Here is a 25,290-nt window from a genome sequence, read left to right as displayed (position 1 = left end):
GGAACTTTTTTTAATTTAATTAAACAGCATATAGGTGATCAGTACACCAATACACAGGCTAGGGAAACTACTTTTATGTAATTGATATTGTGAAATTGAGTGTCAAGCGTCAATTCTCTGTTTCTGTGAAATCTATTTCAACACAGTTGAAATGTAAAAATTGCAGAACTTGTTAAATTTAATTAAACCAGCATATAGGTGATTAGTACACCAATACACAGGCCTAAATCCGTTTCCCTTAATTTCTATCTCCACACTGTGTCTATTTTTTTGAGGGGCTCTTAAATATATTCAAACCAGCATATACGTAATTACTACACCAATACACAGGGTAGCACACAATATTATCTGAGAGGCACAAATATGTCCAGGCTAGGGAAGGGTTCCAAACGAAAAACCAATAGCCAGTAGCATCACTAGTTATCCGGCCAAAATAAGTAGTAGTAGTAGGCCGCAGTTCTCCCTGCTGGCTTTGAAAGGAGCAACATTATCCTTGAGCAGAAAGAGGATGAGATTGTGTATTGGACGACTTAGTCCTCTTAGTTTTCACTGTCTCTTCCTAGTGGGGTGCCTTTCTTTTTTCCTAAGAAGTGGCAAGAAAACCTCACCACGTCCTATGAAAGATAGACAAGAGAGTCTCTCTGTTGATGATTTGTGTGAGAGCAGTCAGCGTTTGTATTGCTCTGAAATGGAGGTAGGAGAGGAAGCTGCAGACCCCAGGCATAGCTGTGTTGGTGGTGATAGTAGTGGCACCTGTAACCAGTCTATTGGTGTTGAGGGCAATGACAGTGGCAGTCGGGGCCGATCAGGGAAGGAGTGCCAAAGAACCAACCATGATATACCACAGTATGATAGAAGTGGCAAGGATGGTGAGGACCCCAATGACAATTGTGTGCTGGACAGAACCTTAGAGCTAGATTGGGGTGCTGAGGAGGAGGAGGCAACATATGAGGAGGAGGGTGATGGCTGCAGCAACAAGGAGCAGAGGCCGCGTACACAGGAGTGTTAACTCTACTCCATCCGTACATCCCAGAAAACAGTCAGGACCACATCTGGATAAGGAGCTGGTGATGGCACTGACGCTGTTGGTGGGTTAGGCCCAAAATGTGCCAGATCTAAGCTGAGCTTGGCTGCCTCTACCTCTGCTGCGCAAGTATCTCCTGTCTGGCAGTTTTTCTCCACGGTGCCAGAAGATAAAAGCATTGCCTTGTGTAAGCTGGGCAAGAGAAAAATAAGATGTGTACAGGCAAACACATAGGCACCACAGCTCTATTGCACCATGAAAAGGCATTACCCTATGCCATGTGTAAACAGAGGCGGCAGCCAGGAACTGCAGCAAGAGTTCCCTCTTTCTTCTGGTCTACTTTGAGCCAGGCAGGTCGCATACATGGGCAGTACAGTGTCTTTCACAACCCCATCATCTCTTTCTGCTTCTCCCACTCAGACTCCTCCGCTCCATCATCAGCCATCGACAACGGAATGTGTTGCCAGGAAGCAAGGCTATGTGCCTAGTTTGGAAGCTTAATTCCCACCTGGCCAAGTTATTGGCAGGGGAGTTGCTGCCATTCTATTTAGTTGAGTCTGCTGCCTGCTAGCTGTCATTATTTCTCCCAAATATACATTCCTGCCTTGTACTCTCACATGGTGGACAATGTGGGGTGCTCCCAGAAATGCTTTCTGTTTGGAAAGATTCATGCCACAGTGGACACCAGGAGCAGCTCTTTGGGGTATGGACAATACATGTCTTTCACTGCTCAGTAGGTCAATGTTTTTACAGGAAGCCGCGAGGCAGCATGCCAGCAATGAGGTCAGGTCCTTTTGATTGTGTCGGCCTAGCTTCCACACCAGGCATTTATCCGCCTCCTCCTCCGAGGGCACACTCCTGTCCCCAACAGCAGTAGGGCACTAGGTTGCTCACACTACCTCTCCTTACTACCACATTTGTCAAGTCAGAGTATCAACACAGAAGAGCAGTTGCTCAACTACATTAAACAGCAATCATCACACTGGCTTTTACCACGCCGACTCCAACTGGGCAACATGTTCAACGACAATGGGTGCAACATCCTGGTTGCTCTGAACCTGGGCACACATCATCAGCATAATGGATGTTCTGCCACAGGGCACCACAGCAGAAGAAGAGCAGCTGATTATCTTGCTGTTTGCCTTATAGCTGCAGTGGAATCTGCCTCGGAGGAGGAAAGCAGACGCCTGTGGCCAGTGTGTCTGAAAGGGAGACCTTTCTTCCCCTCCCCCCCAGAGTCATCCCCCCTCCTACCACCACAAGCAGCAGAAGCCACAACAGCAGTAGTAGCAGCCATTTTAGTCTCCTTAACATGACGGAGAAGTTTTTCCACATGCCGTGCCAGGCTGAGGCCGTTCAGCAAGCCGACAGCTCCCGCCTCAGCACCAAGGTTTAGGTCTACCTAAACTCTTAATGCTCTCTGGCGCATACTATGTTCCCTGACTCCATGGATTTCTGGGCAGGAAGCCTGGAACAGTAGCCTGAACTGGCACAACATGCTCTCTTTCTTACCCAGAGGGTTTTCGGGGCGGTTTTTCTCCCAAATGGACCAAGTTGTCTTCCACCAATGTCCAAAACATCACTTTTGTCAAAATGAGCAGAGCCTGCATTCTGAAGAGTTTTCACACTCTTCAGGCTGAGGCCAATAAATAGATCTGCCCCATCTTGTCACTGTTGCTGTCTGCCTGCCCCCATCATGCCACTACTGCATCCTGCCTACCATCACGTTCTGTGCTGCTGTTGCTGCCGCCATCATGCTGCTGATGGGACCTGCCTACATTTATGCTCTGTATGGCTACTGCTGCCTCCAGCATGCCACCAACTCCATCCTGCCACTGATACAATTTGTTTACAATCATGTTCTGTACGGCTGCTGTTGCCTTCATCATGCGACTGCTTCAACCTGCCTACCATCATGTTCTGTACAGCTGCTGCCACCTCTTCCTTCATGCCACTGCCACCATCATGCCAGTGCTGCCACCTGCTGACCATCCATAAGGATGCTGCTGCCTTCATCATGCTGTGTCCTGACTTCCTGTCATTAAGTACCATATGGCTGCTGCTGCAGCCGCTGCTTCCTCAGCTGCTGCTACTCCTCGCTGCTAGTCCCCTACCGTCACCACCATTAATGCAAAGCATCTACCACTTCTACTATTACTACTACTACTACCCATAGACAGCCTTGTATGTTCCATGTAATACTGCTCCTGCTGCAGCTACTACTGGGGCCACATGCCACTATATCCATACCGTATATTTTCCACATCCACACTGCACTGCTGCTGCTCCCAATTAAAAGAGTTTTTTTTTTTTAGGCTCGTTCACAACAAGACACTTTTTCTTCTGACAATCAATGTGTGTGCATGTCATATGTGCAGGCATTCTGATACTGTCAAGGGCTAATTTTTGGATGTCGCCCCCCAAGTCAATTTTTTTTATATCCCATAACACCATGTGTGTTCAAACATCATTTGCCCCTGATAAGGGACAATATTTTTTTAAGTTTTGAAATATGAAAAAGGATAACACATGTGGCAGCATGGTGTGCTTTTAGACACACTATATGTTAATGCCTGCAAACATGTGTTTCCCCATAGTTAGGTAAAATTCTAGGAGTCTAGAGAGTGTTATCTAGGAGTCTAGAGAGGGTTATTTACCAATTTTCAGGGCAATTTGGAGCAACTTCGGTTCGGTCCGAATCGATTCAGGTCCGAACCGAACTTTTTCACAAATCTCGAGTGGTTCGCTCATCTCTTGTCCTAGCGAAACTCTCTTCATGGCTTTCAATTTAGAAAGTGTAGCCAAAGGAAAAGATTAACCAAAAGCTAGAAATAAAGATGTCAGCTATAGGGTTCTTGGTAAATGTAGAAAATGTTTTACCATTATGAAATTTAAAGTTTTCTATAAGGGCAATTATTTCATCTTGAATTTTGCCTTCTAGAGATTTTTTCCCCATTCCAAAGTCTCGAAGTGTTGACAGTATGAACCTCCTCATAGTTTTCCATTCTTCTCCATTGGAAAATACTATACCTGAAATACAGTGAACATGGAGATATATGAGATGATCGATTACTCATACTGGACAGAAAGTAGCCTTGTAGGAACACAGATAGAAGAATAAGATAAAATATTCCTTCATAAAATTGTTTAATTTTATGTTTTTGTTTAAATGTGTGGAATAAAGTAGACTTAAAATGACCTACAAACAAGAAATCACATGTAAGTTAAAAGTGTTATCCTAGACTAAATTACACATGGCTGACCGGCAGTAGTGATCATTAGTGTTGAGTTTTAAAACTTGAAACCAAACTCGGTTCCGACTAGTACCTCAGAACCGAAGCTGAGTTTGGTTTCAAGTTTTAAAGTGGTTTTCCACTTTAAAAGTCAATTACCAAAGATATTCAACGAAGGCACGTTCAACTTCGCGAATACCTTACTTTGGCTCATCGGAGCCCTTACACTCTAATACTGTACGTAGACTAATCTCCGTACAGTATTATTCTGATGTTGAAGCATCCAAAGCTCGCTTCCCTCAACACTAGTGATGATACTTACCTGGTCCCCCTTCTCGAGGATATACTTACCTGGCCCCCCTTCCCCCTTCTCGATGCACTTCCGCTCCCTTTTGCACTGATATAAACATCTGTTGACGAGGGGGACACATGACACTGCAACCAATCACAAGCCGCAGCGGTGACCTTGTGTCAGATATCACAGACTCATTTTTACAAACCATTTTGGGGTTCATGACATTTTGATTGCTGAATATTGGGCTTTTTGTGAGACCAGGAGATTAAAAATGACTGCTTTGGTACTGTTTTGTAAATTTTTTTATTACATTGTTCACCTAATGGGGTAGACCATGTGATATTTTTATAGAGCTGGTCATTAGCGATACCTAATATATCTATTTTTTTTTAACTTGAAACCATTTTAACTTGTGTAACCATTTTCAGAAAGCCATAGCCATTTTTTTTTTTCTGCCGATGGTCTTGTTTGGGGGCTCATTTTTTGAAGGATGAGGTGACATTTTAACTGGTACCATTTTGGGGTGATCTCCACTGGGGACAGCAAGTGATGATAATGTCAGTGAAGCATGGCGGTATATAAATGTGGAATATAAGTAAATAAAAATAAATGTACGGTAAATTGTTTCAGGTGTTTGGAGTTTTCAGTTTCCGTTTAGGTTGGCTGTATTTGAAGCTAGTGTGCACCATGGCTAGTTCCAGCTCAGAACTATGGCCGTTAGTGTACAAGGATTACAACATGTAACCTACTATACATCTGGGGATGTTTCCGTTTAGGTGAATTAATTGTGTGTGACTCTTCAATTAGCTGATGCAGCAACAGTCCCTACAGTCTCTATAGGTGGACTTTACTGTAAAGTACTTTACCCCACTAGCAAGCTTGCTCAGAAAAACTGTAGGATTCATAGGAAGTCCAATATACTTACCCTGGTTGCTTGAGATTAAGTCCAGGAGTGGAGATCTTGGCCTGTCTACAAAAGCATCCACTTGGGTGACAAGAGCTTCTTTCACAGCCTTGTATCCGCTAATAACCACTACTTTCCTGGGTCCAAAATGCAGAGTAAAAACGTCCCCGTACTTCTCAGACATCTGCAAAATATCATTTTTTTCAGCGAAATGGAAATTGATCACAATCGTTTTCTATTAAAGACGCAGTCCCATCATAAAGATATCTCTACAAGTTCTTCCTGTTGCTTCATCCCTGCTACAAATCTTCTTCCTGCTTTTCCTCTGCTGGTCCGCCATCTTTATCTGCCTTTTCTCTCTACTATATTCATTAAAAATGTCTGCTGCTCTTTCAAAATCCCTTCCCTATGAGTCGCATAATACTGCGGTCCTAACGGGGAGAGTGTAAATGAGGCGGGAGGTTTCCACCCTCAATCCTTCTCCTGGCAGTTTGTATTCTTATTGCCCTGAAAGGACCTTATGATGTCACTTGGTCATGTGACCCCTGATTTCAGACTTACGAACATCAAAACACGTATTTTATTAAATGATTATGTTTAATTTCCTAATATATAGAGGCTTATAGAATAGGCAACCTAGATCTATGGATTTGCTGGTAAGTGTAACCCATGTGACTTGATCTGGTCACATGACCTTGCAGCTTAGTGATTCTAAGCCTTTTATGCTGGTGTGGAGGAGGAGGCCGTGGGGGGCCATAGTGGGAGGATTGAAGAACTGCTCAGGGGTGGAGATACGGCACATGACAAGTTTCCTTCGGACTCTGCTTGTAGTATGGATCTGCACAGGAAGGGGAGAAGCCGGCTTCCTAGGGAAGGCATAAGTGTAAGGACAGAATGGTTTGTCCTATCTAAGGTACATGATGCAGTAACTGAAAATGATGATGGAAATTTCTGCATAAACTAAGCATCTGAAAATGTAACTTTATCAGTAAAGGAGGTTTAATATCTATTTGAAATGCAAAACAAAACAAAACATGGGAGTGATTCTTTAAGAGGAAAAATCCAGTGGCTCTAAAACAAGGCCAATAAGGATGCACTTACACCATTATGCAGTACATGCGAAAAACTGTTATATAGTCCAACTATTTCCTTCACATAAGTTTCTATGGCCTGCAGTGCTCTCTGTTCTGCACTGCTGAGTGGATTTTTACCAAAAAATTGCTTATTTACTATTCAAGTCATGTCTAAAGACTGGTATAAGTAGTCGAACAATGACTTATAGGATGGCTGCCTTACATCTGGTGGCATTAGAGGCAGCGCTTGTTAAGAGCTCATTTGCATCCCTTATTCCCAGAATTGCACAGGAGCATGTATGGCCTATAAGTCTCCTCAAGCTGATTAAGGCACTCTCTCCAAGGAGAGATAGTACCCCACAAAATCCTGACCGAGGCCTCTCACCCAGTTAAGCTGGACCTCTCTGCTCTGCACTGCTGAGGGGCAATTACCCCAAAACAGCTGTTTGCAGATGAGGTGCTGGCTTATTTATTATCCAAGTCATGTCTCAAGGCCTAACATTGACTTGTAGGATAGTTACCTTACATTTGATGGCATCAGAGGCAGAGCTTGCTAAGAGTTAATTTGTATCTCTTCTTTATAGCCTACAGTAGCAGACTTAAATGGTTATTCCAGGATTTTGCTAGCTTTTTTAATGGCTTTTTGTTCAAACACCCAGCCTATTAGCTCTGGCCCTGGAACTCTACGGTTCTGTTCACTGTATAGTGGATGGAGCTGGTTGCAGTGAAGTGAATGGGAGAAGCGCTGCAGTAACCAGCTCCGTCCACTGCACAATACACCAAACTGTGTAACTCCAGCGCCAACTTTTCATAGATGGCGGCAAGAAGCTGGTGACAGTTTCCCTTTAATTTGTAGTTTGCTGTCACTCACCAATTGTCACGCTGGGTAGGATACAAGATACAATAGAAACACAGAAAACCATGAAACAAGTGTCTAGGCCAGAAGCTGTGGATAAAGGTCACCTCCTAGCAAATCCCTACCAACTCTCCCTGGACTTTTGTGCCCATGTTCAGACCCTGAAGGTGGGAATAAACGTGCCCCCGTGCCTAAGACTGAAGAAACCCTAAGATCCCTAAGATAGTGGAAAAGGGGAAAAGAGACAGCCTGCTTCCTCAAGCAAGGAGGGAGCAGGTGTCTCCCTAACAGCCTAGAAAGAACACAAGAGAGAAACAAAACCAACTTATCTACAGAGCAAGATAGAAGCTATAACCCGCACAGGACACTGGGAAAGGGAGTAATTTAAACTCATACAAACAACCCCACTCAGTGCACCTGGAAAGAGGCGGATACAGCTCAAATCCAAACCCAAAACAAAACAAACTACATATGTGCTGCTAGCCTGGCAGACCTCCGCACATAACCTGAGCAGGGCATGACACCAATCCCATACAGGTGCAGAACTGTGAGTCAATAAGAAGTCTCCCCACTTCTACATCTCACAACATACAGTATCGTGGAAAAGGCAAGGGTGAATCTGCAGCTGCATCCCCCTCCTCCGTGTCTCCTATTTATTGTAATACATCAGGATACATTTTGTGAGGACACCGATGTAGAAAAACAGTACTGAAGCTGGGGGAAGGTGAGGAAATTCTAGGTCTAATGATTGCAAAGTTTCATCTAATCACATAAACTATTGATCCGTACTCCGTACCCCACAGGGTTCTTATCTACCTGTTCTCTCACCCAGTGCAAATATATCTTTATATTAACAAATAATTAACAGTCTGATGAAGCTCACTAAAGCTTGTGAGGATAGTTTAATATGAATCAGCAGAGTTTCTGAGGTTTTGGCTTCAGATCAATTTTTGTAGAGTTAAATTCAGTTCACGAGTGTAAACAGGGATGATGATGAAGGATTATGGATTCTTATCCAACATCTGTGTTCTTTGCTTTGGCAACCTTTCAGATGTTAACTGTTAATAAATCTCCAATGTACACAATCTTTTCTAGACTGAGGGTCACATTGCCAGATAGAACTAACTCCATGGTCCACAATAAAACTTAAAATGGTATTACCATCTGAGATATTTATGCCATATCAAGATAGTGTATATGTCTGATAGGTGCCAGTCCACATCCAGGACTCCCAGCTATAAGGAGAAGGGGCCTCTATTTCCTCTCTTCACACTCCAGAAAGGAGAGACTCTGCTTGCATGTGCTCTCTCCATTGTATTTTAAGTAAATTAAAGGGGTCCTCTCGCTTCAGCAGATAGCATTTATCATGTAGACAAAGGTAATACAAGGCACTAACTAATGTATTGTGATTGTATTGGGGTTGAGCAAGTCGGGTTCAGATTGCTGTATCCAAACCCAATTATTTTTAAAACGTTGTTAATAATATGGGCTCCTTCCTACTGTAAAATGTATTGCCTCCGCGGAGGTCTTTCTGAAGTTTCAGCAAATATTGTGAGGTTTACTTTGTCTCGCCTCTATCACGTGTCACTTTGATTATTCACATAAATTACTGTACTGTAAGCTGAACTCGGCTTCGGGCCTCATTAATAGTGTTGAGCGCGAATATTCGAATAGCGAATTTTTGTGCGAATATCGGCACTCCGCTAATTCGTGAATATTTCGAATATAATGCTATAAATTCGCTATTTCGAATATTCGTTTTTTTTATTTTTTTATTATTGTTATATTTTTTTCTTTCCCACTTCCCAAAAGTAGTTCTTACCTGTCCTGAGGATTCCTGGCTTCCTGGCTGCTCCAGTCAGTGCCCGTTGCCGCTTCTGCTGACTTCCGTGCTCAAGGAGCGTCCTCATCACCATGGGAACACCTCCATACTAGAATGTACTGTCGGATGTGAGAATTAAGTTGAAATCGCAATGTGATTAATATAACTTGAAGTAATCGCATTGCGATTTCAACTTAGCACTGCTATATTCCATATTCGTTAACTTCGTTAATTCTAGCCTAGAACATAGCAGTGCTAAGTTGAAATAGCAATGCGATTAATATAACTTGAAGTAATCGCATAGCGATTTCAACTTAGACCTGGTTTACCATGGTTGGCTTGGTAGAACTAGCGAAGATGACAAATATGACGAATGTATTAGTCACATTCCTCAAAACGAAGTTTACGAAATATTCTCCATCTTCGTTTTAGCTCCATATTCGTCAACTTCGCTAATTCTAGCAATCAAATAGGAAAGTTGACTATAGAGACAGCTGTGTTTAATTTGCTATGCGATTATATTACTTTGCTTTTTTTTTATAAATAGAATAATTATAATAATTATCAAGTATTATAATTATTCTATTTATTTTAAAAAAAGGTAAAGTAATATTATCGCATAGCGAATTAAAAACTTAGCTGTCTCTACTAGTCAACTTTCCTATTTGATTGCTAGAATTAGCGAGGTTGACGAATATGGAGCTAAAACGAAGATGGAGAATATTTTGTTAACTTCGTTTTGAGGAATATGACGAATACATTCGTCATATTCGTCATCTTCGCTAATTCCAGATATCAAACCAATAGGAAAGTTACCTTAAGTTAAAATGGCAATACGCAATTATTTAAATCGTATATTAATCGCGATAACTAGAATAATGATGAATATTCGATTTCGACGAATATGAGACGAATATTCTAGCGAATATTCGCTAATTTCGTCGAAATCGAATATGGCACCTGCCGCTCATCACTACTCATTAACAAAGCAGTGTTCAGCTTCGTATTTTGATACATAATTTATGAGAATAAAGGACGTGACACGTTATAGAAGCGAGACAATATTTGCTGAAACTTCGAAAAGACCTCCATGGAGGCCATACATTTTACAGTAGGACGGAGCCGATATTCTGAACATAGTTTTTAAAAGATTAGGGTGCTTGCAGACTATAGAAAAAAGCACCAGCCTATGTGCGCTCCCACAGTCCCGGCCACCAGAAAGGCCAGCGCTTTTCCCTATACTGTGCAAGCTCAACCACCACTCATGAATTGCAGGCTGGTCGTAACCAGGGAAACGAGCCATGTATAATGTGATGGACCATGTGATGAGCGCAGTGACGTCATTAAAGGTCTTTTAGCCAGGTCCTGAAGAAAGTAGAAAGAAGAGGAGATCGGCTACGCGATAAAGTGGATGAAGTGAGTTAAATTTGTTTATTATTTTTAACCCCTCAATGGACATTTTACTAAGCATTCTGTATAAAGAATGCTATTATTTTCCCTTATAACCATGTTATAAGGGAAAAAAATAAAATCTATACAACACCGATCCCAAACCCGAACTCCTGTAAAGAAGTCAGGGTTCGGGTCTGGGTACCAAACATGCCGATTTTTCTCACGCGCGTGCAAAACGCATTAAAACGCTTTGCACTCTTGTGGACAAATTGCGCATTTTCCTGCAACGCACCCGCATATTTTTCGGCCCTCACACGTGACGCCCTTGTGAAAGAGGCCTTAGTGTTAGAGTAGATGGATAAAAACAGCCTTAACTTGAAACCTTGTGGTTGGAGTGAGAGTCAGAGTCTGAGACAGGGAGGCACATGAGCAGAGGCATAGAGTGATTTGAAAGATGTTGACAGTGGTGGGAGAGAAAACTAGCATGATTCCCATAGGTGGCTAGCTAGCAGTAGAGGTGAGTGGCAGTAGCCATAAATGCGCAGCTCTAACACATTGAGATTCAGCGGCACTTGCTGTACATGAGGTGATGTGTATAGAGTTGAGCGAACACCTGGATGTTCGTGTTCGGCAGGTTCGGCCGAACTTAAAAAAAAAGTTCGGGTTCGAGACCTGAACTTGACCCCCGAACCCGAACCCCATTGAAGTCAATGGGGACCCGAACTTTTGGCCACTAAAATGGCTCTACAATAGCTCTGGAATCAGCTAGAGGGCTGCAAAAGGCAGCAAAATGTGCTTAAGAGCATGGCAAATGCTCTGCAAACAAATGTGGATAGGGAAATGAATAAAAAAAAACATAAAAGACCTTAAAAAAAATTAAATTAGGAATGATGTAGGAAGAAGAGGTTGAGGAGGCGGTGAATGGGTGGATGTGGCCGTGTAAGCTCACAGGTACTGTTCCACCATGTTGTTCAAATGCTGCCTCCTGCTAACATGCTCCATATCAGCAGTTGGGGCCGGTTGTTGCGGCGAGGTGACAAAGCTTTTCCACATGTCGGCAATGCTAATCATGCCTTCTGAGGTGCTGGCGCTGACACAGCTGCATTGGCGACCTCTTCCTCCTTCCCTGCCTTCGCCTTGTACTTCCACTTGTCCACCGGCGTCAGTCGGGAATGCTCTCAGGAGCGCATCTACCAGCGTGCGCCTGTAGTCGCGCATCTTCCGATCATGCTCCAGTGAGGGAATTAAGGACGGCACATTGTCTTTGTAACGGGGATCCAGCAGGGTGGTCACCCAGTAGTCAGCACACGTTAAAATGGGGGCAACTCTGCTGTCGTCGCGCAGGCACTGCAGCATGTAGTCGCTCATGTGTGCCAGGCTGCCCAGAGGTAAGGACAAGCTGTCCTCCGTGGGAGGCGTATCGTCTGCGTCCTCCGTATTCCCCCAGCCACGCACCAGTGATGGGCCTGAGCTGCGTTGGATGCCACCCCCTGTGAACTCGTTTCACCCCCATCCTCCTCCTCATCCTCCTCCTCTTTGTCCCCCAGTAGTGGGCCCTGGCTGGCCAAATTTGTACCTGGCCTCTGCTGTTGCAAAAATCCTCTTTCTGAGCAACTTCTAAAAGACTGGCCTGAAAGTGTTAGAGATGACCCCTCTTCCTCCTCCTCGTCCTGGGCCACATCCTCTTCCATCATCGCCCTAAGTGTTTTCTCAATGAGAAATAGAAATGGTATTGTAATGCTGATAACGGCGTCATCACCACTGGCCATGTTGGTGGAGTACTCGAAACAGCGCAACAGGGCACACAGGTCTCGCATGGAGGCCCAGTCATTGGTGGTGAAGTGGTGCTGTTCCGCAGTGCGACTCACTTGTGCGTCCTGAAACTCCACTATGGCCTGCTGCTGCTCGCACAGTCTCTCCAGCATGTGCAAGTGGAGTACCACTTGGTGGGCACGTCGCATATGAGGCGATGAGCGGGAAAGCCGAAGTTACGCTGTAGAGCAGACAGCCGAGCGGCGGCAGGATGAGAACGCTGGAAGCGCGCACAGACAGCCCACACTTTATGCAGCAGCTCTGACATGTCGGGGTAGTTGTGAATGAATTTCTGCACCACCAAATTAAGCACATGCGCCAGGCAAGGGATGTACATCAAACCGGCTAGTCCCAGAGCTGCAATGAGTTTTCGCACATTATCGCACACCACCAGGCCGGGCTTGAGGCTCACTGGCAGCAACCACTCATCGGTCTGTTGTTCTATACCCCGCCACAACTCCTGCGCGGTGTGGGGCCTGTCCCTCAAACACATCAGTTTCAGAACGGCCTGCTGACGTTTACCCCTGGCTGTGCTGAAGTTTGTGGTGAAGGTCTGTCGCTGACCAGATGAGGAGGTGGTAGAAGAGGAGGAGGAAGCCGAGTAGGAAGAGGAGGCAACAGGAGGCAAAGAATGATGCCCTGCGATCCTTGGCGGCAGAAGGACGTGCGTCAAACAGCTCTCCACCTTGGGCCCAGCCGCCACTACATTTACCCAGTGTGCAGTTAGGGAGATATAGCGTCCCTGGCCGTGCTTACTGGTCCACGTATTTGTGGTTAGGTGGACCTTGCCACAGATGGCGTTGCGCAGTGCACACTTGATTTTATCCGATACTTGGTTGTGCAGGGAGGGCATGGCTCTCCTGGAGAAGTAGTGGCGGCTGGGAACGACGTACTGTCGGACAGCAAGAGACATGAGCTGTTTGAAGCTGTCCGTCTCCACCAGCCTGAATGACAGCATTTCAAAGGCCAGTAGCTTAGAAATGCTGGCATTCAGGGCCAGGGATCGAGGGTGGCTAGTTGGGAATTTATGCTTTCTCTCAAAGGTTTGTGAGATGGAGAGCTGAACGCTTCCGTGTGACATGGTGGAGATGATTGATAAAGGAGGTGGTGTTGTTAGTGGCACATCCTCTGTTTGCTGGGCGGCAGGTGCCAACGTTCCTCCAGAGGCGGAGGAAGTGGCCGAGGCAGCAGCAGAAGAGGGAGCAGGAGGCCCTTTCTTGGTTTTGAAGGTGCTTACTCCACTGCAGCCCGTGTCTTGCATGTAGATGCTGGTCATGCATGTTGTACTAAGGTTCAGAACGTTAATGCTTCGCTTCAGGCTCTGATGGCACAACGTGCAAACCACTCAGGTCTTGTCGTCAGCACATTGTGTGAAGAAGTGCCATGCCAGGAAACTCCTTGAAGCTGCCTTTGGTGTGCTTGGTCCCTGGTGACAGTGGCCAGTAGCAGGCAAACTGTTTTGGCGACGGCTGCTCTGCTTTTGCACCATGCTACCTCTTTTGCTACGCTGTTGGCTCGGTCTCACCACTGCCTCTTCCTCCGAACTCTGAAAGTCAGTGGCACGACCTTCATTCCATGTGGGGTCTAGGACCTCATGGTCCCATGCATCGTCTTCCACCCAGTCTTCCTCCCTTACCTCCTTTTCGGTCTGCACACTGCAGAAAGACGAAGCAGTTGGCACCTGTGTTTCGTCATCATTAGAGACGTGCTGAAGTGGTATTCCCATGTCCTCATCAGGAAACATAAGTGGTTGTGCGTCAGTGCATTCTATGTCTTCCACCCCTGGGGAAGGGCTAGGTGGATGCCCTTGGGAAACCCTGCCAGCAGAGTCTTCAAACAGCATAAGAGACTGCTGCATGACTTGAGGCTCAGACAGGTTCCCCGATATGCACGGGGGTGATGTGATAGACTGATGGGCATGGGTTTTAGGCGCCATCTGTGCACTTTCTGCAGAAGACTGGGTGGGAGATTATGTGAACATGCTGGATCCACTGTCCGCCACTCATTTGACTAGCGCCTGTACTTTCTCAGGCCTTACCATCCTTAGAACGGCATTAGGCCCGACCAAATATCGCTGTAGATTCTGGCGGCTACTGGGACCTGAGGTAGTAGGTTCAGTAGGACGTGTAGCTGTGGCAGAACGGCCACGTCCTCTCCCTGCACCAGAGGCTCCACCAACACCACCACCACGACCATGAACGCGTCTCTTATTAGATGTTTGACTCATAGTTAGCATTCACCAAGCAAAGTAAAAAGTGGTTAAGTCTGTTAAAAATAATTAACCGCTAATAAAAACCCTGATGTAGGGTATTGCACTCAATTTTTTTTTTTTAAACTCTATATGACAGCTGTATTTCTGGCCTAAATGTGACACTCACTTATGCACGTCTAATCCCAGATGTGCAGTATATCAGAGGGTTTTTTCACCCCATTAACCAAAAAGCCGTATTTCTGGCCTAAATGTGACACTCACTTATGCATGTCTAATCCCAGATGTGCAGTATATCAGAGTGTATTTTCACCCCAGTAACCAAAAAGCCGTATTTCTGGCCTAAATGTGACACTCACTTATGCATGTCTAATCCCAGATGTGCAGTATATCAGAGGGTATTTTCACCCCAGTAAGGAAAAAGCTGTATTTCTGGCCTACATTTTGACACTCACTTATGCACGTCTAATCCTAAATGTGCACTATATGAAACAGATGTTTTTTTTTCACCCCAGTAAGCAAAAAGCTGTATTTCTAGCCAAAATGTGACACTCACTTATGCACGTCTAATCCCAGATGTGCACTATATGAAACAGATGGGTTTTTTTTCACCCCAGTAACCAAAAAGCTGTATTTCTGGCCAAAATGTGACACTCACTTATGCACGTCTAATCCCAGATGTGCACTATATGAAACAGATGGGTTTTTTTTCACCCCAGTAACCAAAAAGCTGTATTTGTGGCCAAAATGTGACAATTACTTATGCACGTCTCACCCCAGTAAGCAAATAGCTGTATTTCTGGACTTGCAGACATGCAGATATCCTGTGCTGGTGCACTATCGTTGCATAAAATGGCTGCCGATTATGTATTGATATTGACAAACTGAAGTAAAAAAAGTTAGTTTTAGCAGTAGTTGGCTCAGGGCAGGCTTAAAAAAATAGTGCACTGCACCCACAAAACACATTTGCTGTAGATCGCTGAGTAATGAAGCAGTTCTTCATAAGATTTCTCCCTAATCTCTCCCTCACAGCAGCTGCAGCCTATCCCTACACTAATCCGCGCAGAGTGACGGGCGGCGCTACGTGACTCCAGCTTAAATAGAGGCTGGGTCACATGCTGCAGTTGGCCAATCACAGCCATGCCAATAGTAGGCATGGCTGTGATGGCCTTTTGGGGCAAGTAGTATGATGTTTGTTGAATGGCTGCTGTGCAGCCTTTCAAAAAGCGCGAAGAAAGTGCCGAACACCGAACCCAAACTTTTACGTAAATGTTCGGGTTCGGGTGCCGAAAAACCTAAAGTTCGGTACGAACCCGAACATTACAGTTCGGGTTCGCTCAACTCTAGATGTGTACCTGCAATGTCAGGAGCAGGGACTGGAAGCAAAGTTTAGGAGAAGCTGCATGTGACACATGTGAGTCCTGTACACAGAAGCAGTATTATAAGGGTCTGCAGATAAGGCAACATCAACTGGTCACCAACTGTGTCCTGCTCAGTCTAGTGAGCAAGGCCAGTGTAGAAAGGAAGAACACAAGTTGTAGTTGCATTACAGAGCCTGACCACAACCTGATGATCAGCTGGATAACAGAGGAGATGGCTGCAAAGCTGATCAGTGTGCTATTAGCACAAGCACTGGCTGGAAACCTAGACTGAGTCTGAGCCAGTCAACTAAAAGATCATCTGATGTAGCTGCTGAATGACAATGCATAGGAATGTACTGTATGGACCGTCTTAGATTGTTGTGGTTGTCACTATCAACTGCTTATTATTTGCAGAATAAAAAACATCCACATTTTCTGCTGGCAGCAGTTGTCATTTTGTTTGTAGCTTTATATTGCTCTTAAAGGGGTTGTCCGGGATTAGGGATCATTGTTTAATAGCATTGCACATACACACACTTTACATACACCCATGTCCTACCTTTTCAGCATGTTTCTAAGTACCCTTTTTACCCAAAACCTTTATGGCAGGAAGTAACTGATTATTTTCAGTCAGTGACGTACCGGGTCCCTTGCAGAGGAGGAAAGCTTCCGCTTCCGCTGCTCTGGGAGCCCGGTGACGTCACTGACAGCCTAATTAATTATTCAAAAGTCTTGGAGGGGCAGTAACTCTCCTGGCCAAGATTGCGCTAAGCTCCGCCCCTCCAGTAAGCTCCGCCCCTCCAGTCCGGTGCCGATATTGATGGCAGCGGCTCAGGAACGGAGCCGCTGCCATCAGCAGAGAGCGTTAGCTGTAACTGTAACAGCTAACACCCGCGGCATCCAGATCCATGTGGTTGAGAAGGAGGGAGCTCCCTCTCTCTACCATCACGCCCCTGCCATGGCAACCGGACGCCTAACAAACTCAGACTTTGAATTTACAAATGGCGACAAGACTTTTTAGTCTTGTCGCCATTTGCGACTAGACCCGCCGCCGCAGCTCCGCTCAATACAGCGGCGGGGCACAGGACATGATAGTTCTCAGCAGCGCAGTGGAGGAGTCTCTCCCTCCCCCCTGTGCTGCTGCTGTCCCCGCCGCTGCCTCCGCCAATATGAAGAGACGGGAGGAGGAGAGGAGAGGAGGGGGGGGGGGGCGCACTGCGCCACCAACGAAGAAAAATTACCTGTAATACAAATACAGGAGGCGGGTGCCGGAATCAAATAGCCGGCACCCGACCTCTGTGACAGGGAGCTGCGATCAGCTGCAGTTGAGTTAACCCTTCAGGTGCAGTACCTAAGGGGTTAACTGCTGCTGATCGCAGCTCCCTGTCACAGAGGTCGGGTGCCGGCTATTTGATTCCGGCACCCGCCTCCTGTATTTGTATAAGAAACATTGGTGGCGCAGCCCCCCCCCCCCAGTATAATACATGTTGGTGGCACAGTGCGCCCCCCCCCCAGTATAATACAAGTTGGTGGCGCAGCCCCCCCCCCCCCCAGTATAATACATGTTGGTGGCACAGTGCGCCCCCCCCCCAGTATAATACATGTTGGTGGCGCAGCCCCCCCCCCCCAGTATAATACATGTTGGTGGCACAGTGCGCCCCCCCCCCAGTATAATAAACATTGGTGGCACAGTGCGCCCCCCCCTTCCCAGTATAATAAACGTTGGTGGCACAGTGCGCCCCCCCCCAGTATAATAAACATTGGTGGCTCAGTGGGAAGTGCCAATGAGGGTTAAAAATAATTTAAAAAATTAACTCACCTCCTCCAGTTGATCGCGTAGCTGCCGGTCTAGTGTTCTTTCTTCAGGACCTGTGGTGACGTCACTGACCTCATCACATGGTCCATTACCATGGTGATGGATCATGTGATGAGCACAGTGATGTCACCACAGGTCCTTTGACAGGTCATGAAGAAAGAACAGAAGAGGATCAATTGGAGGAGGTGAGTTAATTTTTTTTAATTTTTTTTAACCCTCATTGGCACTGCCCACTGCGCCACCAATGTCTATTATATTGAGGGGGGGCGCACTGCGCCACCAATGTCTATTATATTGAGGGGGGGCGCACTGCGCCACCAATGTCTATTATATTGAGGGGGGTGCACTGCACCACCAATGTTTATCATACTGGGTTGTTGGGGGGGCGCAGTGCGCCACCAATGTTTATTATATTGAGGGGGCGCACTGCGCCACCAATGTTTATTATATTGAGGGGGGCGCACTGCGCCACCAATGTCTATTATATTGGGGGTGCACTGCACCACCAATGTTTATCATACTGGGTTGTTGGGGGGGCGCACTGCGCCACCAATGTTTATTATATTGGGGGGGGCGCACTGCGCCACCAATGTCTATTATATTGAGGGGGGCGCACTGCGCCACCAATGTTTATTATATTGAGGGGGGGCGCACTGCACCACCAATGTTTATTATATTGAGGGGGGGTGCACTGCGCCACCAATGTTTATTATATTGAGGGGGGGGCGCACTGCGCCACCAATGTTTATTATATTGAGGGGGGGCGCACTGCGCCACCAATGTCTATTATATTGAGGGGGGTGCACTGCACCACCAATGTTTATCATACTGGGTTGTTGGGGGGGCGCAGTGCGCCACCAATGTTTATTATATTGAGGGGGGCGCACTGCGCCACCAATGTTTATTATATTGAGGGGGGCGCACTGCGCCACCAATGTCTATTATATTGAGGGGGGTGCACTGCACCACCAATGTTTATCATACTGGGTTGTTGGGGGGGGCGCACTGCGCCACCAATGTTTATTATATTGAGGGGGGGCGCACTGCGCCACCAATGTCTATTATATTGAGGGGGGCGCACTGCGCCACCAATGTTTATTATATTGGGGGGGGCGCACTGCACCACCAATGTTTATTATATTGAGGGGGGGTGCACTGCGCCACCAATGTTTATTATATTGAGGGGGGGGCGCACTGCGCCACCAATGTTTATTATATTGAGGGGGGGCGCACTGCGCCACCAATGTCTATTATATTGAGGGGGGTGCACTGCACCACCAATGTTTATCATACTGGGTTGTTGGGGGGGGCGCACTGCGCCACCAATGTTTATTATATTGAGGGGGGCGCACTGCGCCACCAATGTCTATTATATTGAGGGGGGTGCACTGCACCACCAATGTTTATCATACTGGGTTGTTGGGGGGGCGCACTGCGCCACCAATGTTTATTATATTGGGGGGGGCGCTGCGCCACCAATGTTTATTATATTGAGGGGGGCGCACTGCACCACCAATGTTTATTATATTGAGGGGGGCGCACTGCGCCACCAATGTTTATTATATTGGGGGGGCGCTGCGCCACCAATGTTTATTATATTGGGGGGGGCGCACTGCGCCACCAATGTTTATTATATTGACCTTCTACTATGCATTCTGTATTAAGAATGCTATTATTTTTCCTTATAACCATGTTATAAGGGAAAATAACACAGTGAATAGACTTTCATCCTAGCAACCATGCGTGAAAATCGCACCGCATCCGCACTTGCTTGCGATTTTCACGCAGCCCCATTAACTTCTATGGGGCCTGCGTTGCGTGAAAAACGCACAACATAGAGCATGCTGCGATTTTCACGCAACGCACAAGTGATGCGTGAAAATCACCGCTCATGTGCACAGCACTAATACATTCCTATGGGGAAAAATGCCGGATCCGGCATTCAGGCAAGTCTTCAGTTTTTTTCGCCGGAGATAAAACCGTAGCATGCTGCGGTTTTCTCTTTTACCTGATCAGTCAAAATGACTGAACTGAAGACGTCCTGATGCATCCTGAACGGATTACTCTCCATTCAGAATGCATGGGGATATACCTGATCAGTTCTTTTCCGGTATAGAGCCCCTGTGACGGAACTCTATGCCGGAAAAGATAAACGCTAGTGTGAAAGTACTCTAAAATATTAAGTTTAAATCCCCCCTTTCCCAATTTTACATATAAAAAATATAAACAATAAATAAACATATTACATAGCGCTGTCCAAACTATTAAATTATTAAAAAATATCTCCTATGCGGTGAGCATTCGCCATTTTTTAGTCACCTTATCACCCCAAAAAATAGGATAGGACTATTCTATTATGGGCCGAATGTTTCATAAAATGCGAAATGCACGCGGCTTTTTTTTGGTGTTTTTTTTTTTTTTTTTGCGCGGTATTGAGTATCGCAATACTTTTTTATGGTGACGAAAGCGAATCAAAATTTTGGTTTCAAAACAACCCTACGCCGATCTGATCGGCGTAGCGTTGTCACGATACCAAAATTTTGATTCGGTTTCGATTTGGCGACTAAAAATTTGATTTGGCTCCTAAATTTTGCAGTTCAGGAGCCAATGGCTACTAGGTTTTTTTTAGTCTGAAGCACTGTTAGTGCAAAAGTAGCACTGACAATACAGTGCATTGAAATAGATGACTATTGCAATGCACTGTATGAAAGTGAAAGTTTTAAAAAAGGGAATGAAAAAAAAGTAAAAGTGAAAAAAAGTGACAGTAAAAAAAGTGAAACTGAAAAAAAGGGAACGTGCAAACAAATTGAAAGTAAAAAAAAAAAAATTTGAATTAAAAATAAAATAAAAATTGTCTTTTATCCGTTCATTTATTACATAAAAAAAATTAAATGAATAAAAAAACCTACACATATTTGGTATTGCCTTGTCCGTAACAACCGGCTCCATAAATATATCACATTACACACCATGTCCGAAAAACACCTTAAAAAAATATCATAAAAACTGTTAAAAAAAAAAGCCTTTTTTTTAACCTAACATCACATAAAGTGCAACAACAAGCGTTCAAAAAGGCGCATGTCCCCCAAAATAGTACTAATCAAACCGTCACCTCAACCCTGCAAAAAATGAATCCCTAACTAAGACAATCGGTCAAAAAATTAAAAAATGGTGGCTCTCAGACTATGGAAACGCTAAAACAATATTTTTTTGTTTCAAAGCTGCTATAATTGTGTAAAGCTCTCAGTCATGTTTAGGGATCTTTATGGGAGCGTGGCCCTTATAGTGTGACGCTGTCAGCGATGTTTATGGATGTGGGAGCGTGGCCCTTATAGTGTGACGCTGTCAGCGATGTTTATGGATGTGGGAGCGTGGCCCTTATAGTGTGACGCTGTCAGTGATGTTTATGGAGATGTGGGAGCGTGGCCCTTATAGTGTGACGCTGTCAGTGATGTTTATGGATGTGGGAGCGTGGCCCTTATAGTGTGACGCTGTCAGCGATGTTTATGGATGTGGGAGCGTGGCCCTTATAGTGTGACGCTGTGATGTTTATGGATGTGGGAGCGTGGCCCTTATAGTGTGACGCTGTCAGCGATGTTTATGGATAGATGTGGGAGCGTGGCCCTTATAGTGTGACGCTGTCAGCGATGTTTATGGATAGATGTGGGAGCGTGGCCCTTATAGTGTGACGCTGTCAGCGATGATTATGGATAGATGTGGGAGCGTGGCCCTTATAGTGTGAGCTGTCAGCGATGATTATGGATAGATGTGGGAGCGTGGCCCTTATATTGTGACGCTGTCAGCGATGATTATGGATAGATGTGGGAGCGTGGCCCTTATAGTGTGACGCTGTCAGCGATGATTATGGATAGATGTGGGAGCGTGGCCCTTATAGTGTGAAGCTGTCAGCGATGATTATGGATAGATGTGGGAGCGTGGCCCTTATAGTGTGACGCTGTCAGCGATGTTTATGGATAGATGTGGAGCGTGGCCCTTATAGTGTGACGCTGTCAGCGATGATTATGGATAGATGTGGGAGCGTGGCCCTTATAGTGTGACGCTGTCAGCGATGATTATGGATAGATGTGGGAGCGTGGCCCTTATAGTGTGAAGCTGTCAGCGATGATTATGGATAGATGTGGGAGCGTGGCCCTTATAGTGTGACGCTGTCAGCGATGATTATGGATAGATGTGGGAGCGTGGCCCTTATAGTGTGACGCTGTCAGCGATGATTATGGATAGATGTGGGAGCGTGGCCCTTATAGTGTGAAGCTGTCAGCGATGATTATGGATAGATGTGGGAGCGTGGCCCTTATAGTGTGACGCTGTCAGCGATGTTATGGATAGATGTGGGAGCGTGGCCCTTATAGTGTGACGCTGTCAGCGATGTTTATAGATAGATGTGGGAGCGTGGCCCTTATAGTGTGACGCTGTCAGCGATGTTTATAGAGAGGTGTGGGAGCGTGGCCCTTATAGTGTGACGCTGTCAGCGATGTTATAGAGAGGTGTGGGAGCGTGGCCCTTATAGTGTGATGCTGTCAGCGATGATTATGGATAGATGTGGGAGCGGTGGAGGGCCCTTATAGTGTGACGCTGTCAGCGATGATTATGGATAGATGTGGGAGCGTGGCCCTTATAGTGTGACGCTGTCAGCGATGTTTATGGATAGATGTGGGAGTGGCCCTTTAGTGTGAGGTCGCATGTTTATGGGTATCTATAGAGCTGGTTTCATGTTATGTATCAGGATATATGTGGGAGCGTGGCCCTTATAGTGTGACGCTGTCAGCGATGGTTTATGGATAGATGTGGGAGCGTGGCCCTTATAGTGTGACGCTGTCAGCGATGTTTATAGAGAGGTGTGGGAGCGTGGCCCTTATAGTGTGATGCTGTCAGCGATGATTATGGATAGATGTGGGAGCGTGGCCCTTATAGTGTGATGCTGTCAGCGATGATTATGGATAGATGTGGGAGCGTGGCCCTTATAGTGTGACGCTGTCAGCGATGTTTATGGATAGATGTGGGAGCGTGGCCCTTATAGTGTGACGCTGTCAGCGATGTTTATGGATAGATGTGGGAGCGTGGCCCTTATAGTGTGACGCTGTCAGCGATGTTTATAGAGAGGTGTGAGCGTGGCCCTTATAGTGTGATGCTGTCAGCGATGATTATGGATAGATGTGGGAGCGTGGCCCTTATAGTGTGACGCTGTCAGCGATGTTTATAGAGAGGTGTGGGAGCGTGGCCCTTATAGTGTGACGCTGTCAGCGATGTTTATGGATAGATGTGGGAGCGTGGCCCTTATAGTGTGACGCTGTCAGCGATGTTTATAGAGAGGTGTGGGAGCGTGGCCCTTATAGTGTGACGCTGTCAGCGATGTTTATAGAGAGGTGTGGGAGCGTGGCCCTTATAGTGTGATGCTGTCAGCGATGATTATGGATAGATGTGGGAGCGTGGCCCTTATAGTGTGACGCTGTCAGCGATGTTTATGGATAGATGTGGGAGCGTGGCCCTTATAGTGTGATGCTGTCAGCGATGATTATGGATAGATGTGGGAGCGTGGCCCTTATAGTGTGACGCTGTCAGCGATGTTTATGGATAGATGTGGGAGCGTGGCCCTTATAGTGTGACGCTGTCAGCGATGTTTATGGATAGATGTGGGAGCGTGGCCCTTATAGTGTGATGCAGTCTGCTATCCCTAAGGGTGTATACCATGAGTAACTAGCACAAGCATAAAACTAAAAATGATCTACCATTGTGGAAAGATGGAGCTGCTCCCTGTGTGTTAGTTCACTGTCTGCAAACACTGAGCACATGACATGTGCAAGAGACAGAGGGGGGAGGAGATTATGGGGGAGGAATATGTAAGAGGGGGGCGGATCTATGGAGGAGGCTGAATATGTATGAGGGGGGCGGGTGCAGGGAGGTGACCTTACACTGTAGACACCAGGAGCTGCTGAGCTGCACTGGGAGCCACAATGCACTGCAGCAGGAAGTGATGGCACATAACAACATGCATGTAAACAGTCTGCTGGGGACTGTAGGAGCCGCAGTGCAAAAGCTACCTAAAAACATCTTAGGAAGATAGATTTGGCTACTAACAGTGAGTAAGCAGTTTTTTAAAAAAAAGTTTGATCCAGGACAACCCCTTTAAGTTGGTTCATTACACCACCTTCCCCTCACAGTTTTATTGTTTGCATTCATCAACATCACCATATATTATTTCAGGGCCAAGATAGGGTGTTACAAATAGTAGAATCCAATGCAGGGGAACCACCAGACCATTTCCCTGGAGCAGTCTCTGTTCAGTAGACTGCTGACCCATGGGGGTAAAGAGACACCTATCCAAAGCCCCGAGAGGTCAGGAAAAACTGTAGTCAGTGATAATTGTAGGTCAGGGCACAATTTATGCAATCAATAATCAGAGTGAGGGTCTGGGAAGGCGGCACAGGGTCAGTAAGAGGAACAGGCAGAGGTCAGGTTAGGCAGCAGAGGGTCAAATCCAGAAGTCAGGCATTGATCAGTACATGAACTAATGGAACAATGGTGCATCTTAGCAGGACACTACATTGCTAGAATCAGTTTCTTAGGCACTTTTCCATAGGAGAAGATGACTCAAATACCTTGGGATGGATAGCCATAGGCTGGGGAAGATGCCCAATTAAAGAGTAAGCCTTGTATGAGCTGATCAGAGTGCCCTTACAAAGCAAGTTACTAACAACTTCAGAATAAATTGTAACTTTACATCATTATTAGGACACATGTACATCACAGAGAGGGTGCCCCAACCAGGAACACCCTTCCACACACACATACACCTTTATGAGAACAGCAAAGAACTGATGCAAACAGCGGTTTGCACTCAGTGAAGCACAGACCCGTATTGTATTACATGCTAGAACATTTCATAAATCCAGATTTTAGCACTAAGTGCACTGGAACTTTCTTTTCTCTTGCCTATCTTCAATTATCAATTCATTACACCCTTATTTAATTCATCAACCCAACACCGCCACACATGTTCCCACTTGAAGAGGCCATTTTGACTATGTGGCAAATACAGAATCTTACCTCCATCAGTGATTGGTGGGTGTTTTTCAGGTCCAACTGGTGGAGGTTACCAATGAAGGGCAGAGGGGTAGGTCCGGGAGGCATCTTTGCTCTGCTCTTCTTTGATCCATTTAACCAGTAGATAAGCAAAACAATGCAAACTGCAAAATATTATCACATCGGCTCTAGTCAAAAAGTAGGTGAGAAAAGCCATAGTGAAGTCCTGAGTCTGTTCTGAACGCACTGCTGTCTGGATATATGAGCACCTGGATTTTATTCTCTGAACGTATTAATCTTTACCAGCACACAAATAACTTCGATTAACTGACTGGACTGCTGCCATTTCACATGCCTGTTTGCTTGTTTTCGACTGAGTTCTTCTACTCCTATTGTTGTTGCATTTCGCCTAATGACATTTTGGCAAAGGTCTTACAATAACATAAAGCTTT

General features: G+C 45.7%; 1 pseudogene; it reads right to left on the bottom strand.

The window, feature by feature from the left end:
* The window catches only part of LOC121008307, a 46,671-nt pseudogene extending 21,616 nt beyond the window's left edge, over window positions 1-25,055 (bottom strand).
* Window positions 25,056-25,290: the final 235 nt, after the last annotated feature.

The sequence above is a fragment of the Bufo bufo genome, chromosome 7, assembly GCF_905171765.1.
Source record: "Bufo bufo chromosome 7, aBufBuf1.1, whole genome shotgun sequence".
In the NCBI taxonomy this organism is placed as follows: Eukaryota; Metazoa; Chordata; class Amphibia; order Anura; family Bufonidae; genus Bufo; species Bufo bufo.
The sequence above is the reverse complement of the archived record's forward strand: the minus strand, read 5'-3'. Positions and strand labels throughout refer to the sequence as shown.